Source organism: Dasypus novemcinctus, chromosome 3, assembly GCF_030445035.2.
Source record: "Dasypus novemcinctus isolate mDasNov1 chromosome 3, mDasNov1.1.hap2, whole genome shotgun sequence".
NCBI lineage: Eukaryota > Metazoa > Chordata > Mammalia > Cingulata > Dasypodidae > Dasypus > Dasypus novemcinctus.
In genome coordinates, this window is record NC_080675.1 from 72,984,996 (window position 1) to 73,001,213 (window position 16,218).

Below are 16,218 nucleotides of genomic sequence, written 5' to 3' on the forward strand. Positions count from 1 at the left end.
AGGGCAACCCCTCTGATAACGGCCCGGCTCTTTTTTCAAGACTCATAACCATATAAACTCATTTTCCCTTTCCATTTCCCCTTTGATTCAGGTCAAAAAGCATTTTTAACTCCTGGTACTATATGTAGACTGAGATATTCTGCTGGCCCGAGTTGACTCTTTTGTTCAAGGTCATTTTCTAGTTACATCATCAACTGGTACTTGGTAGTAATCCCTTGTCACCAGGAAGGCTCATCCCCAGGAGTCATGTCCCATGCTCGGGGGAAAGTAAACACATTTACATGCTGAGTTTGGCTTTGAGACTGGCCACATTTGAGCAACACGGAGGCTCTCAGGAGGTAACCCTTAGGCACCCTGCAACTCTAGGCCTTGTTCTTATTTCAGGTGCACAGGCTCACAGGCATAGTCATTAGTATCAAGAGCTCATTGTTGGACCTTCATTCATTTTTGGTCTTTGTCTTTGCACTTGGGGAATTGTTGCTGTTTCTTTAGGGACTGTGATAGAGCTCCCTTGGCTAGGAAATCAGCACTCCCTCAGTTGTTGTTTTTAATTGTATCCACTATGAAAATATCCAAACATTTTTATGTACCCTGTATATATGCCCTGTAGACCTCCCTGCCAACCATGTGTCCCCTTGTCAATAACATCCCATGCCAGTATTCCTCCCCTGTCATTGTTGAACCTCTCTGTGATCCAAAACTTCTCCAGAAAATGACACCCAATATATTGCCAGATTCCATTAATATTAAAATGGAATATAGTGATGAGTTTAAAGGTTAGATATAGAATACATATTAATTTAGAAAAATTAAGGTAAAAATAAATTGGGGTATCATGAAATTAAAAAATGCAAAAGTTTTGTTTTTGATGTTTTGCCTTCCATCACTGCAGTAAGTGTTGCCCTGTATGCAAATTGGCAAGGCAATTACTTCGGTCTTTTCCTCAGTGTCTACATCCTATCTTTTTCTTTTCTTTTTTCTAATTATTAAACTTTTCTTCACAAGAGTTTTAGATCATGGTAATTCATATAAGCAATATATAGTACTCCCGCATAGCCAACATAAAACCTTTTCCCTCAGCAATAATCTTTTTACATATTCATACTATATTTACTAAAACTGATGTACAGATTTTGAGACAATAGCTTTCAAACAAGGTAACATTTGTGTTTACATTGTGGTTTATATTTTAGACTATACAATTTTCTGAATTTTTAGTTATCTTATGTTTTACATTATGATTTACATTTTAGCCTATCAGCCCCTATATATTTTTGGTATAATTTAACATGTCTTATATCCATCCTTGCGTACTCTTGTGAAACACTTCTATTGCCCACACAGTTACATTGGTTCCATCTATTCAATACCTCTTTCCCCCTCCCCTTAGGGCCCACAGTGACAAGCAATCTTCATTGCTTGAAGGGCCATGTTCAGTTGCAACAGTGTTGAGGGTTTGACATGCTCAACTGCCCTAATGCCCTGGGAACCACCATTTATCTTGAGAGATACAGTTCCCTCTATTTGATGGCATCAGTCCTACCCAGAATGTGGGTATATCTTCACTCTCATTATATGGGTCTCTATCCAATGATATAACCCACTATGGCAAAATGAGCATTTACATATTCCCTAGGAGCCTGTCCTGTGTCAGATTATCCCCTTTAAGCATCTTAAACAGGAGACTTTCCTTATTATTTTTTTGAAAAGGTTTTCTCAGCATTATACTCTCAACCAAATACCTGACAATCTCCTATATTCGTATGTTCTCCCACCCTCCCCCCAATTTCTTGGGCAATATTACCCATCCTCCCATCCCTAGCCCCTCTCAAGCCTGCAAAACCCCACCTAAAGGTCACCCTATGCCCCCATTTTATCCCTTCCTTGTACAAATACTTACCTCCAGCTTATCATAGATTTTACCCATGTAGGTGTCAGCTTAAACTCTTGGGATATAATATAGTTTTCTTCTTTAGTTTTACTATAAGAATAACATGTATGAATAGACTTTCAAATATTATACCATTCCTACAATTTAGACAATAATCCCATTTAATCATTATATATCATTGATTGATCTGCTGATATTGTCAGAATTTTTTCTTTGATATTTTCAAATGACATTAGCATGTAAATTCACCTTTGGTGTAATTTTTAATAAGTTTTTAAAATCAATGTTGCAGTAATTTATAAGCAAGAGTTTAGCATTTTTCCTTCCTTAAATAGCATTAGTATAGTCTGCTTTTTAATGACTTATCGATTATGCACCCATGACCCTACATTTTTTTAGGAGTGTGTACACCTTTGTCCAATTACTCTAACAATTTTATACAATTTTTCTGGTTAGTATTTCTATTAATTCTTTAGTGAACTTTCTTATACTGCATTTTCCAAGACAGATTTTCATATTTATTTGCATTTCCGAGATTTAAAAGATATAAAAGAGGTATCAGTGAATATATCATGTTTTGTAGATTTGAATTTGGAATTATGTAAATATTTTACACAGTTAAAAAGGAAATTAATTTTTTATCAAAAGTTCCTGAAATGGGAAATTAAAATAGAATGAAACTAATCTTAATTTATGTGGCACTGATGACATAAAACATTAAAATGAATTAAACCCAGAAATCTTAAGTATATTACTTAATTGTATATAACTCTTAGTGGGATAAACACTTAGTGGGATAAAAAGTGAAGTGTAGAAAATAAAATGAAAACTTTACTTAATAATCCTGTTGCTGGCATTGCTGTTGATATTGCTATTTGAAGCTATTGCATGTGTAATTTGCCATGAAACAGAGGAGAAATTAAATTGGTGTGACTGAGGACAAGATTTTCAGTATGGTTGTAAGATAAAGTTTCACATCAATGAGTGCAAAGTTTCAGTTAAATCAAGTACAGGACATGGACTCAGATCCAAATTCATGGGTCTGCAGAACAAATTCAATGGGAGAGATCTTGTGCTTGCTTGCAGAAGTCATTTTAATTTTTAACAAGTCTAGTGGTAAAGCACTAAGACATATATAATCTGGTAGATTGCTGCATTTAGCCCATTAATTTCTTTAAAGTTTGATTTAAAGTTTCTTTTAAGTTTGACATAACTACTCTAATTTTCCAGAAGCCTGCAGCTTATGGAAATCTGGAAACATTGGTATAACTTTTTGACAATAGTAGAAATAAGGGACTTCCTCTTGGGACAATAGTAGAAATAAGGGACTTCCTCTATGATCCCAAAAGTAGGAATTCTGTGTAGTAAGACAAACTTTAACATTTTCTGATCATCTACTTTTGAGAAAGGAAAGACTTGGGGAATCATATATACCATTACTAGAAAAAATCCCTTACTTTCTGCATGCATTAATTCTATGAAATCTGAGACCAAATTTCTGGCAAAATTAGTAGAAGAAAATTTCCTATACTTACCTTGGGAGTTGCTTGCAAAGAACTCTATTAACAATTAGCATATCTTTTAATATGCTTTAAATACTTTCATGTTTTTTGTAGGCATAGTGAAAGTCTATTTTCCTAAAATTTCCTTTTACTCTGATGATTTTGTTTTTTTATGACACAAGAATATCAACCAAGCAAATAGGGTCAGTATTTCAGTATTATAGGAATTACTTTGTTAGATAATTCCCATATTCTAGTCAATTCCTTTTGCCTCCATTTCAATCCATTGGTCCATTTCCTCTGTGAAGCAATTTTATTTTTTTAATGAAAGAAATTTCTTCTACTAAAAGTGAGTCTTCTAGATTTGGGATCTACCATGGTTTAAGAACAACATTTCCAGTTGTCAGCAAAATCATTGCCTTTAGAAATTTTGTCATTTTGCCCAGTTTGAATTCTATAATAAATTATTGATACCTAAACAGGCAGTTGTACAACCTCTTAACAAATCAGCTAGCAAATTTCCATGAAGTTTCATTCCCAAAGAAGTGAAAAATCTCCTATTTTTCCAAATTTTCCCTGTTGCATGACAGGTACCATATACATAGTCATTGCCTCTCATCTATCTATCTATCTACTTAATTTATATTATAATACTATAAAAATAATTTATATATTGTACATATATAGATTTAAATCCAGAAACAAGAATTATAACTCTAGTAACTGATACTAACTCTGCTTATGCAGACTTAATTCCAGACAAAACATAAGCTCCAAAAGTTAATAGGTCACCACAGCATAGGAAGTCTTAAGTGGGCCACCTCACTTTGGGTACATAACCCATCAATTAATACAATCAATTATGCATTATCAAAGGAGTAGGCCATTAGTATCTGTAAAATTTGATAGATTGTAACACTCCGCAGTCCTCAGCTGACAACAGATATCCTAGATCCTCTACCTCAGTTTGGCCACATTGCAACTTGTCTAGTGAGGTTTTATGCCTCTGTGATGAAAGGAATTGTAACAAAACCAAAGTATTAGCTCTGTACTGCTCTTTAGTTTCTAAGGCTCTCAACAAATCCTGTATATTTAAATAGCTATAGATCCCTGTGCTGGAACAAATTTCTCTGTTTTCCTGTAAATGACTAGAGAAAATAGTAGGACTCCCAAAATCTTGAGCAATCCTTAGCCATAAATACTGGACTCCTTTATAAACAAACCAACAGAATTTAAACTTCTCTGCTAGAGAAACATAAAGAAAGAAAAAAATAAAAAGATCAGAACTTAGATAAACTACATGTAGAGAAAAACTTTGCAGATGACAGCACCGAAGACAGAAGTCAGAATAGTTGCAAGGTTAGGAGCGATAGGGGTTAGTGGAACAACAAAGGTATTTACTCAATTGAGATCTCATACAAATCTAAATAGTGGTTGACCTTTGTTTTTGTTTTTAATGGAATTTACCTTTCTTCTTTACTGGTTTACTGGATAAATATCCCTTTTTCTTTATCACTTGTTTTTCTAATTCTTTTATAATTGGTTTTATTTCTCTTAATTGAACTCTTTACAGATGATATTGTCTTACATGTGGCCGTAATTTATTCTTTATTCCTTTGGTAAACTATTCTTATTGGTTCTACAACTCAAATTAAAACAAAGCCATTATCCTCTAGGGCTCAAAACAATGCATCAGTTTGATACTACTTGGGGTACTTTTCCAGGAGGATGTATGTGAGTCACTCTCCAGCATACCTATTTTCTTTCAGAAGGCACATTGTAACCAAAGCAGATGCTTGTCCCCACTCCTCTACCCACAAAGAGCTCCACAAACACACTCTCTGGAGTACAGATTAAGGTAGCCTTTAATTTGCACAGTCCCTCAGTCAGAGGGACATAGAAACCACAAAGGAAATACAAGTAGGAAAAGGAACAAGGCTGACTTGAAATATTAACATATTGTATTGATCTATTATTAGATGTAAAACAAGAAATTTCTAAGGAAATTGCAGAATATTATCTTCAGTATCACTAATTGCCATTTCCAAATATCCCTATTCTCACAATTTATTCTCTAGCTTTCTGGGATTTTCTGATTCCTTTATTCCTCTGTTTTCTGAATCCTTCAGAATGTCTTCAAGATTCAGGACACTCAAGACAGAAAGTCCTGTCTTCTTGCAATAATAATATAGTTTTCCCTTCTTCCTTAGCTCTTTTCACAAATTGGACAGAGCAACGATTAATTGCTTTAGTAAAGAGTTCTAATTGAACAGTTTTTAATTTCTTTTCTTTTTGTGTCATTCCTAGAATGTTCTAAAACAGAGTACCTGCTAAGATTTGAGTAATAGGCTATCAGCCCTTGCCATCCTACCAATTTTTCCTTAGCCTGAGTTTGGATAGTGGGAAAGAGAGCCATGACAAAGGTAAAGAAAGGTTCAGTTTTGATTCGTGTGTGGATCCATACCAGTGAATGTTTGCGAGAGCCTCAGCAAACTATGATGGAAATCAATGGGTTAATCACAAGTTTTCTGGATGTAGTGCTGAAAATTTTTCCTGCTCATTTTTAACTGAAAGTCTTTAAATACGGTGGTCAGAAACTTATATTGATGGTGCTCTAGTACCATTAGTTCTGTAGTTTTGGGGGCTGGTAGACAACCGACTTCTCTCAGTCATGGAAACCCTTTACATGGCAGGCCATCCTCTGGTTTCCAAAGAGTTCGCTCCATCAATTGAGAGAATATGGGACCATCTATAAACTGAAATCATGCTGTGTAGTATGTCTGAGGGTCTTCTCCAGGTATAGGAAATGGACTCTAGTGAGAAAAGCATGAGTATTCCTATGGTTTCATTGGCCCCAGAGGGACCTGGATAGTTTTTCAAAATCATCAGCTTTGCTGGCTACAACAATAGGAATGGCTGGTTTTCCTCACATTGAGAAAAATAAAAAGGTAGAATTATATGACATTTTGGTTTCCTTTGACTTTATTGGTATTTAACAGTTTAACATTTTGTTTTTTCTTAAGTGACTTTCTTAAGCTACTTTCCAACCTGCTGCCTTCATATAGAGACAAAGACTTTATCCAAATTCTCAGTTATTTCCTGATTGTGTCTCTTTATCAGGCCTGCTTACCTACCTTTGTGGAGTGTGGAAAAGGGACTCTTAGAGGTAAAATCTGGCATAAGACTGGAAGTGGGCTCAGTGTTAAGTCATGAGAAACATGGAACAGGTAATTTCTAACCTGCCCTAATCCCTCTTTGCAAGGAAATCCACTAAGGAGGGGAACATCCATCTAAATCAGGGCGTCTTAACCAGGGGTCCATGGGATCCATGGAAAGATTAAAGGGGATCCATGAACTTGAATTTTTAAAAATCAACTTATTATCTTTATTTTCTCTGAACTCCAATGTCGAGTGTCATAAAACTGTTTACTGCTACAGTCTGGGAAGGGGTCTGTGGTTTTCACCTAACTGGCAAAGCTGTTCATGAAACAAAAATGATTAAGAACCCCTGATTTAAGAGATAATCACTTTAGCAGTGCTGATGCATGCAAGCGGTTCCTTGCAACACAGGGGCATCCCTGTGTAGGGGAGTACTATGCACAAGGAGTGGGCCCCTTAAGGAGAGCCACCCAGCATGAAAGAAAGTGCAGTCTGCCCAAGAATGGCGCCGCACACACGGATAGCTGACGCAGCAAGATGATGCAACAAAAAGAAACACAGATTCCCGGTGCTGCTGATAAGGATAGAAGGGGTCACAGAAGAACACACAGGGAATGACACAGAAAGCAGACAACTGGGGGAGGGGGATTGGGGAAGGGGAGGGAAATAAATAAATAATAAATCTTAAAAAAAAAGGAGATAAACACTTTACTCTTCCTATGAAGTAGATTGAGACAGGGAGGGGTAAAGAGAAGCAAAGGTACAGAGGGACAGCAGAGAAAAGAGGAGGAAGGATTTGTAAAGGAGAAAGAGCCTTTAATTCTTGTATTTCCTTTGCATTTTCTCAAACTTTCCTTATGGCTATCCAAGGATTTTTTGTTTTGTTTTGTTTTGTTTTACTTTATTCTTAGAATGATGTTCATTCCATAAATACCAATAATTCATTTGCTTCAAATGATGCCTGAGAATGCCAACAGATAGATTAATATTCAAATCCAAAACACCATCCTTAGAAAACTGCATGATTGGATTCTCTTATACTCATTCCAAATACAAAAGATTTTAACTCTCTAAATGACTTTAGTCAGCATTCCTGCCTGACTTCCCATAATTACCAACCACATAGTGAACCTGATGGTGAGGCAGGTGAATTTAAGGAATGAAAAGACAAATCTGGTTCCTGGCAGAAAAATATGGCCATGAAACACATGGCTATGGAATTCCACTTAAAAATCCTCTGAAAGATTCCCACTGGAAAGCTGCTAGAGAACCTGTGAGAATTTTCCTTGATCATCTAGGATCAAGTAAAAGCCCCAGATATTCTCAAGGGGCCTTATCATTGGGCCTCCTAGGGAATTGACAGGTGAAGTAATCAACCAAAAGAGCAAACAACTGGGACCCCTACTGAGAACATTAGCAAGTGGGAGGAATAATTAATGGTTTAAAAAGCAGGTGCACAAGTTAAATTGTCCCTTTTCCCCTTCTATGCCTGGACCATCCTGGAAGTATACCTGGGAACCTGTAACTTTCTATTTTCTCCCAATTCTAGTCTCTTCTTTCATTTTCTTAATAAACTACTGGCCTAACTAAACTGGCATGTTCTTAAATTATTTTATATAACATAGCCAAAACACCTAGAGGCAATCTAGCAACATATATTTGGTGAGCCAGCCAGGAAGCCTATAAAGGCAGGTAATCTTCCTCAGTCCTGCAAAGACTGCTGAATGAGTCTAACTATGAATTAGACTTTTTAGTGGTTTCTCTGGGTTATTCATTTTAAATGGATTCCTTTATGGGTCCCCAAGGGACATAATCCCAGGCCAAAGACAGGGGCTGGGCCACAGGACTCCTTCACATCCATACTGCGCACCAAGGCTTGTTGGACCTGACCCCTGCTGGGAAGATGGGGGCACAGGGTAGAGGTGTAAAGCACCCTGCCAGGACAGAGGGATCTCAGGCCAAGCTCCAGGCACAGCCTCAATGGCTGTTTTATCAACTAGTCCCTGCTTCTGGTTCTGGCTGGCACTGCCTTCTCCTGCCACCCTTCCCCCAGCAGTGGCAATGGTGATGATGGCAGAAAACTTTGGGGGCTTGTGCATGACCTCCCTGCATGTCCACACCTTGCCATTCCTACCAACCACACCCAACACCTAGGGTGGGAGAATAGCAGTAGGCACGGCTGAGCTGGGTGCCACGGGGCAGTCCACATTCCCTTTCCCAGGGGGATCCAGGACAAGAGGCTGGGTGCATATTTCACCTCAACTTCACATTTAATTTTCCTACTTCCTACTATTGAATTTCTAATTTCAGGTTTGTAAAATGCTTTGAAATGTATTCGAAACTGAAAATGCATTTTCTAGTGAAGTTTTTGATCCCACCCACTGTGCATGGAGGTTATTGCTTCAGGGCCTCAGGATGTAGGTGGAAATAAATGATCTCTAATCTCTTAATGGGCTTAATGTCTGGTTTAGCTGCAAAACTCCTAGGTATGGTATAAAGTAAAACTGCTTCTTAAGACTTTGTAAGAATAGGTGAAGAAAAAATGAGAAAGGAAAGAGGATTTCAAGCCCCTTTTCCTAAGAAAAATCTGATGCTCTGGGGGTTTTCGCTGGTGGGTAACTGCTCCCAATGTCTTCCACAAATATGGATTGGGTGCTATGGTCTTAATTTTGGGTTCAGACATCTCCCAAAACATAGTTTGGCCCCAGGAACACCTGGCAGCAAGGGCTCTGTGATCCCCAGGATGGCAGGAACCAGAGGAGTAACTACAAACATTCTCTGAGATTTAAGTCCCTTGGGTGCTTAGATTCAGAGAGAAGCAAACCCAAACCTCCCCAGAGACTTAGGTGGCTCAAGTGGTTTGGTTTGGTTCAGAGGGTAAAGTTTAGTCAGACTCTGGGATGCTGGGTCATTTGACTAATAAAATTGTTTTCATTGCTTGATTAGTTAATGTACTTCCTTTCTCTTAGAATAATGGGTGTGTTCTCTAGCATACCAGCTGACTTCCCACTGGAGTGTATTCTTGAGAACTGGACAGCCCTGCCCACTGAAGTGTTGAAGAGGAAACTTATCTTCTGCAGTACCATGACTGCAGTATAGCCTCGAAAATGGCCAGAAATGGTCTGTTAATGGCACTCTAAATTGTAACCCTATTTTGCAGTTAGACCTCCAGTGTAAAAAGGAAGGGAAATGGTCAGAGATTCCATATGTCTGACTCTTTATGGGTCTATGTCAGGACACAAGTTTAGATGGATCTTACAGGTTGGATTATGCTGTATTAAACTGAGAAGGAGGGTGATGTCTTAGATGATACCCTCCTCAGTTCTCCCTCTCCAGCCTCTGCACCCCTATCTTATATGCCCATAGCCAGCCCAGTGGGAGTCACTAGGAGTGGAGCACCTTTTCACCTTATCAGAGGACCCCAAAACAACTTCTACCTAATAAAGGAAGTAACAAATAAACACACAGAAAAAATTAGAGTCTATGTTACTTTCTCCCTGGCAGAGGTAGCTGAATGTAAAAAACAGAGCAATTTTCTTCTTTAGAGGTAGGTTTTTCCGTCTTTGACACCCTCAAGGGGCCATAGAGGAGTGGAAGGTAAGAAGAGACAGGAAAGGGTCTTACCTTGTGGCAGTCACCATGGGCAGTGTCCTGCCACCTCAGGGTCACCCCAGCTCAGGTTCCAAAGCATCAAGGTCCTGCTCCAACTTGGAGAGCTTGGCCACTAGGAAAAAAGACTGCCCTAAACCACTGCAGCCCCATAAGGAGCTCCTGATGCTTTCCTGATGACCTGGGAAAACAGGCCATTCGTCTCAGGAGTGCACCTAATCCCAAAGGCGAGGGTGAAGCACAAACCAGGGCAATAGCTGCTGGGAGACATTGAGGAGGTCTGGGGCAAAAAGTGGTTCTTTGGACAACTCCATGGAACATTGAACTGGAAGAGCCCAGGTGACCTTTGTCATGGCAGGTAAAGAGGTTACTTTTTAATTGATATGCTAGCTAGCTAGTCAGTTCTGACCTGTCATTCAAACCTCCCACCCCTGAACCTGTCCAATAGTGGGTGTTGATGGTAAACATGAAATTAGATCTTTTATTGAGTCTCTCCTCTGCACAATAGGAAACCTAATGAGAAGCCATCAATTTTTAATAGTTCCTGAATTCTCCTACCTCCTTACTGGGATGGGATTTACTTCATACTCTAGAGGCATGCATCTGACTAGCCATCAATTTTTAATTGTCCCTGAATTCTCCTCCCCCCTTACTGGGATGGGATTTACTTCGTACTCTAGAGGCATGCATCTGACTAGATGAATAAAGCATCTAAGATGCCTGTGGAACTCTGTGTTTAGGCATGATTCTAGACAAAGAATTTGATATGTCAGCAGCAGCTATTCCCCAGGAAATCAATAGTAAAGTAAATCCTATTGTGTGGGAAAACTGCCATGCCATGAGGGAACCTCTGGGTTCATCCAGTTTCCACTGCTTATAATACCAATCAGCCCTACCCTCAGAAAAAGCAGTACCTTCTCTAAGAGAAGCTGTTAAATGCCTCCATCCCATGGTTAGAAAGTTCTTGGAGAATGGCATACTAATCCCCTACCAATCTAGGAATGTTTGTCCAAAAACTGGATGACATTTCTTGACCAGTAGCTTACTTCTTCCAACCCCTGGATAACACAGTGCAGGAATATCATTGGTAGCAGTTTGGTATTGTTTATGAATTCCAAAAATAGATATTGGATTGTGTTTGTAAACTAGTCTGTTCCTCTGGGTGTATTAGATTGTATTAAACTAAGAAGTTTTTATTAAATCAAGATTAGGACATTTATTTGACCACATAATCAGGGCATGCAGGGTTGACTCCCCACCCCCTTGATGGGGATAAAACAAACTCTCACATGGAAGTAAATGCATGGAGAAGAACACAGAGTGTTTACTTTTGGATGCTGGAGTCCCAGGCAGAGAGGCAAGCTGTTCCCCTGAAAGTTTGCAACTGAAGAAATCAGAGCCCTGGATAGCTGAAAAAGCCCAGAAAGAAATGACCCCAGAAAAAGAGACAGGCCTTATGGTAACCTTCAGCTGAGAATAGAAGGATCTGGGACCATGGAGTCCTGGGAGGAAGAGCAAGGTTGAATCATTTTGCTCCAAAACATGGCAACAGACTTCAGGGAGGGAAGTAACTTACACTGTATGGCCTTGTAACTGTAAGCTTCTACCCCAATATAAATACCCTTTATAAAAGCCCACAGATTCCTGGTACTTTGCATCAGCACCCATTTGGCTGACTAATATAGTCACCTTACCTGAGAGCAGGAGGGACAATAGCCCTTTTAATTGAACAAGGCAACAAATTAAATTGGGGGGTGACCTCTCACAGTCATTACCCCACACTTGGTAAAAAACTTGGTTAATCCAGCTCTACCCCCTAGCCTTAATTCCAAAACCTGTTCCACTCATACCATGGGGAGCACTGACAGACCCATATGCCATCCTGCCAGGGCTAAGCTTTTTCCCACCAGAAAGAAAACAGTAAATGAGGTGGCTATGACTCACTTTAGCTTAGCCCCTTCAAGATGGTCTATGGGCAACCTTTCCTCACCCAGGACCTGGAAACCAGGTTCTCATGAAAACCTGGCAGAAGAACAGCCCTCACTCTCAATTAGAGCCAAAATGGAAGGGACCTTATTCTGTGTTTTTTTGTTTGTTTGTTTGTTTGTTTTATCATTCCCCACAGCTGTTAAAGTTAAAGGGATTGCCAGCTAAATGAACTTATCCCAAGTGAAGCCAACTGCCCAGGGAAGTACCAATTCACTGGAAGAAGCACATAACAGGACATACAAGTGCCAACCATTGGATGACTTGAAATACCTCTTCAAGAGACAAAGCTAAGTAGTGCCTGTGTCAAAGACAGCTATTCCCTCTAATTCCAGCCCAAATGCCTATTGCTAGGGAGAGGGCAAGTCTGGCACCCCTTAAGAAATCTTGTCTGTTTACATTTCTTATATTTTTTCCCTATACAATAATTAAAAGGGCAATGCCTCTTCTTATCCCCCTCTTAGCTGTCTTGGCATAACCACCACCATGGATAATTGAGATTGGCAATTTATACCAAACCCTGCTGTCTATTACAATCTTTTCTTAGAGCTAACACATAAAATAAACTAGCTATATCTTAAAAGCTCTAAGAAAGCAAATGGACTTTCTTGCTGCTGTGGTGCTGCAAAATTGCAGGGCACTTAACATGCTAATGGTAGCACAGGGAGGAGCATGTCTGTTCTTTAAGGAGGAATGGTGTCTTTATGTAAATCACTCTGAAAGAGTCCTAAACAGCACTTAAAACCTACAAGATGAAACCCACCAGCTTTGGGAGAATGTTGCCTTTGGAGGTGCCTTGACTTTCTTGTGATTCAGTATCTTTTCAGGGAAACCATATATTTTCAAAATTCTAATTCAGTTTATTTCTTCCAGAATCAATGCCTTGTTAGCCATAAGGGAATTTCATCCAGCTTTACCTATGGTGCCATATTCATCTTCCCCCAATTTTGATAGAGTAGCAAAAAGGTTTTACAGCTTTTCAGGTAGGGCCTACAGCCCTTAACCAGCAAGAAGTAATTACAGAAGAGTGACCATAATCCTTCAAGACTCAAGCCTCTCCTGTTAATTTTACCAGATCTGTGGTTGGCACTGGGGTTTGGTGTATGCTCAGGGGACCTGAATCTCTGGACTGTCCATGTGATAGCCAGGCCCTGAGCCTCAACAGACCTGCAACTCCTACCCTCTGGTTTAATGAACTTACTCCAGCCAGCTAGCAGGAAGGTGAAGAAGGTCAGCCACACCAGGGAGCCAGAGTGCCTACAACTGCAAGCAAGAAAATTGTATCCATCATCCATGTGGAATCTAAGACCCGCCTTGATATAGAGGTGGAGTGGACATAACCACTCCAGGGTCCACAGGATGGAGGAATAGAGTATGGATTAGAGTGGACTTACTGATATTCTACTATGGAACTATTGTGATTAGTAATGGAAGAAAATGTAGCACTGATGTGGAGAAAGTGGCCATGGTAGCTGCTGAGGGTAGGAAAGGGAAGAAGAGATATAATGTGGGGGCATTTTTAGGACTTGGAGCTGTCCTGGGTGGTACTGTGGGGACAGTTGCTGGACATTGTATGTCCTGACATGGCCCACTGAGTGGACTGGGTAAGAGTGTAAACTACAATGTAAACCACTATCCTTATGGTGCAGCAGTGCTCCAAAATGTATTCACCAAATGCAATGAACGTGCCACAATGATGAAAGAGGTTGTTGATGTGGGAGGAGTGGGGTGAGGGGGGTGGGGGCTATATGGGAACCTCATATTTTTTAATGTAACATTTTAAAAAATTAATTAATTAAATAAAAATTTAAAAACCCTATGAAGGGGAAGTTGAGGCGGGTTATTTCAGGGAATGAAAAGATGAATCTGGGGTCAGGCAGAAAATTACAGCTGTGAAACACATGGTCATGGAATTTCATCTGGAAATCCTCTGAGAGAAAGACCCACCAGAAAGATGCTGAAAGAACCCATGAGAATATTGTCTGGAATTAAGGAAAAACTGCAGATATTCTCAAGGGACTTTATCATTGGGCCCCCAGGGAATTAGCAGATGGGGTAATCAATCAAAAGAGCAAACAACTGGGACCCCTACCCTGAACATTAGCAAGTGGGAGGAATAATTAATGGTTTAAAATGCAATTGCAGAAGTTAAACTGTCCCTTATTTTCTTCTATGGCTGGACCAGCCTGCAAGTATACCTGGGAACCTATAACCTGTTACTTTCTCCCATTTCTATTCTCTTCTCTCATTTCCTTAATAAACTACTGGCCTAAATAAGTTGGCATGTTCTTAAATTATTTTATGTAATGTAACTAAGTACCTAGAGGGAATCTAGCAACAATGGGATCTTAGTATCTATATTAACCAGACTTAAGCCCTATTAAAATTTTGCATTTGGAGATGGTGGCCCATTCAACTAGTATTCCAAATAAGTTTAGAAAGGAGACTTTTTACCACTGAGGGTCTCTTACCTGACTATTGTGTGGATACTGATTATCAGCAGGTCTTCTTAATTCAGGAACTGAGGGCCAATTCAATGCCTGTTGCAAAATAGTTAGGAAATATATTTAAAAACTAAAATCTCCCAAACCAGAAAGTCTCTCCACAACTCTAAAACAACTTTCTTTATTTTTGAAAAAGCATTAAGCCAGAATATGATGCAACTCAGGCATTCTACAAAGAGATTGCAAAGACAGAAAGAGAGCATGGCCTTTTTAAGTGTCTAAGCAGATTCATACACATTCTCCAGACCTCTCAGAGGTAGCCAGAAGCACCTTCAAGACCTAGAAGTTACTCTTATTTCTTCTCATGAAACCCTGAGAGAGGGATGATATCTTCCTTGATTGTATTCTAAAGGACAAAGAAATAATGTACAATTACAGATTTTCTAAAGTACAAACTGAGATTATAAAAAGTCCATTTGTCTATACTTTCCAAGCACAGGAGATTTTTTTGTCTTTGAAATCTCTACCAATCTGAAAGACCACTCTTTTGTTTTCCTAGTGCTGCTTTGTAACAAAATATCTCACACTGAGTGTCTGTCTTAAGGAGTCTGCAATCTAGGAGCTGGCAGGGCAAAGTTCCATGCCTCTCTCCTGGCTTCTGGCAGTCTTTTGAGTTCTTGAGTAGTAGAATTCAATGTCTGTGGGTCGCATGGTCATCTCCTCTCTCTGACTCTGTGTCTACTCTCCTCTTCTTAAAAAGATACCAGTGGTATTGGATTAAGGGCCCACCTTACTATAGTATGACCTCCTTTTAACTTGCCTAATTCCATCTGTAAGGACCTTATTTCCAAGTAAGTTTACATTCTGAAGGCAATTAGACCATCAACATATCTTTTGGGGGGACACAACACATCTCATAACAGTTGCGAAAGTATTTCATCCTAACATACATTTCTTTGACCACAGAAGAGGAAGGATATGTTTTAATGTATTTATCATCCTTTCATTTCATCTTTTCAAATTGCCTACTTATAGCCTATGCCATTTTTAATTTGAATTAGCTTTTTATAGATTAAGGCTATTTGCATTTATTATAAGTGTTGTTAGTATTTTCTGCAAATTTCCGATTTTCCTTGTTAGAGGAGTCACACATTTAATCACACTCCACATGTTTATTTGAAGAAAATTTTACTTTAGTTTTATATAGTTTATCTGATCTGCCTATAGACTTACCATAAAGCAATGTGAAAACCACCCTAACTAAATATTAATGTTAATCAGTTGACAGTGTACATGACAATCATTTAAATGATCTCTAATAAATTGTTAGTCTCCTTGTGATTTAGATGTCTGGTGTTGGGCTGAGGTTAATGAGTATATGAGACATCGTGGGATTACTTTTGATGGCTTCATGAAAGGAAGGATAATAATAATTCTTCTGATAGCTTCCCACTTGGCGCTGGTTCTTTGAGTTACTTATAGGGTAATTCTAGTAATATTATTGTGGTGAGTGGGGTGAAGAAGGCTAATACATTGCAGAGACACGAACGAATCTCTGGGTTTCATTTAAAATCTAAAATACTCTGTTCCCAATTTGAAAGTTGACTAAAAAGGTACAGTGCAGATG

At 39.0% G+C, this 16,218-nt stretch overlaps 1 long non-coding RNA gene across 1 annotated transcript in view; it reads right to left on the reverse strand.

Annotated features, from left to right (window-relative positions):
• The window catches only part of LOC131277941 (uncharacterized), a 51,792-nt gene extending 37,105 nt beyond the window's left edge, over nucleotides 1-14,687 (reverse strand). Inside the window, exon 1 of the long non-coding RNA XR_009185011.2 lies at nucleotides 14,619-14,687. This is a non-coding gene — a long non-coding RNA (uncharacterized lncRNA). The remainder of the gene's footprint in view (nucleotides 1-14,618) is intronic.
• Between the last annotated feature and the right edge of the window lie 1,531 nt (nucleotides 14,688-16,218).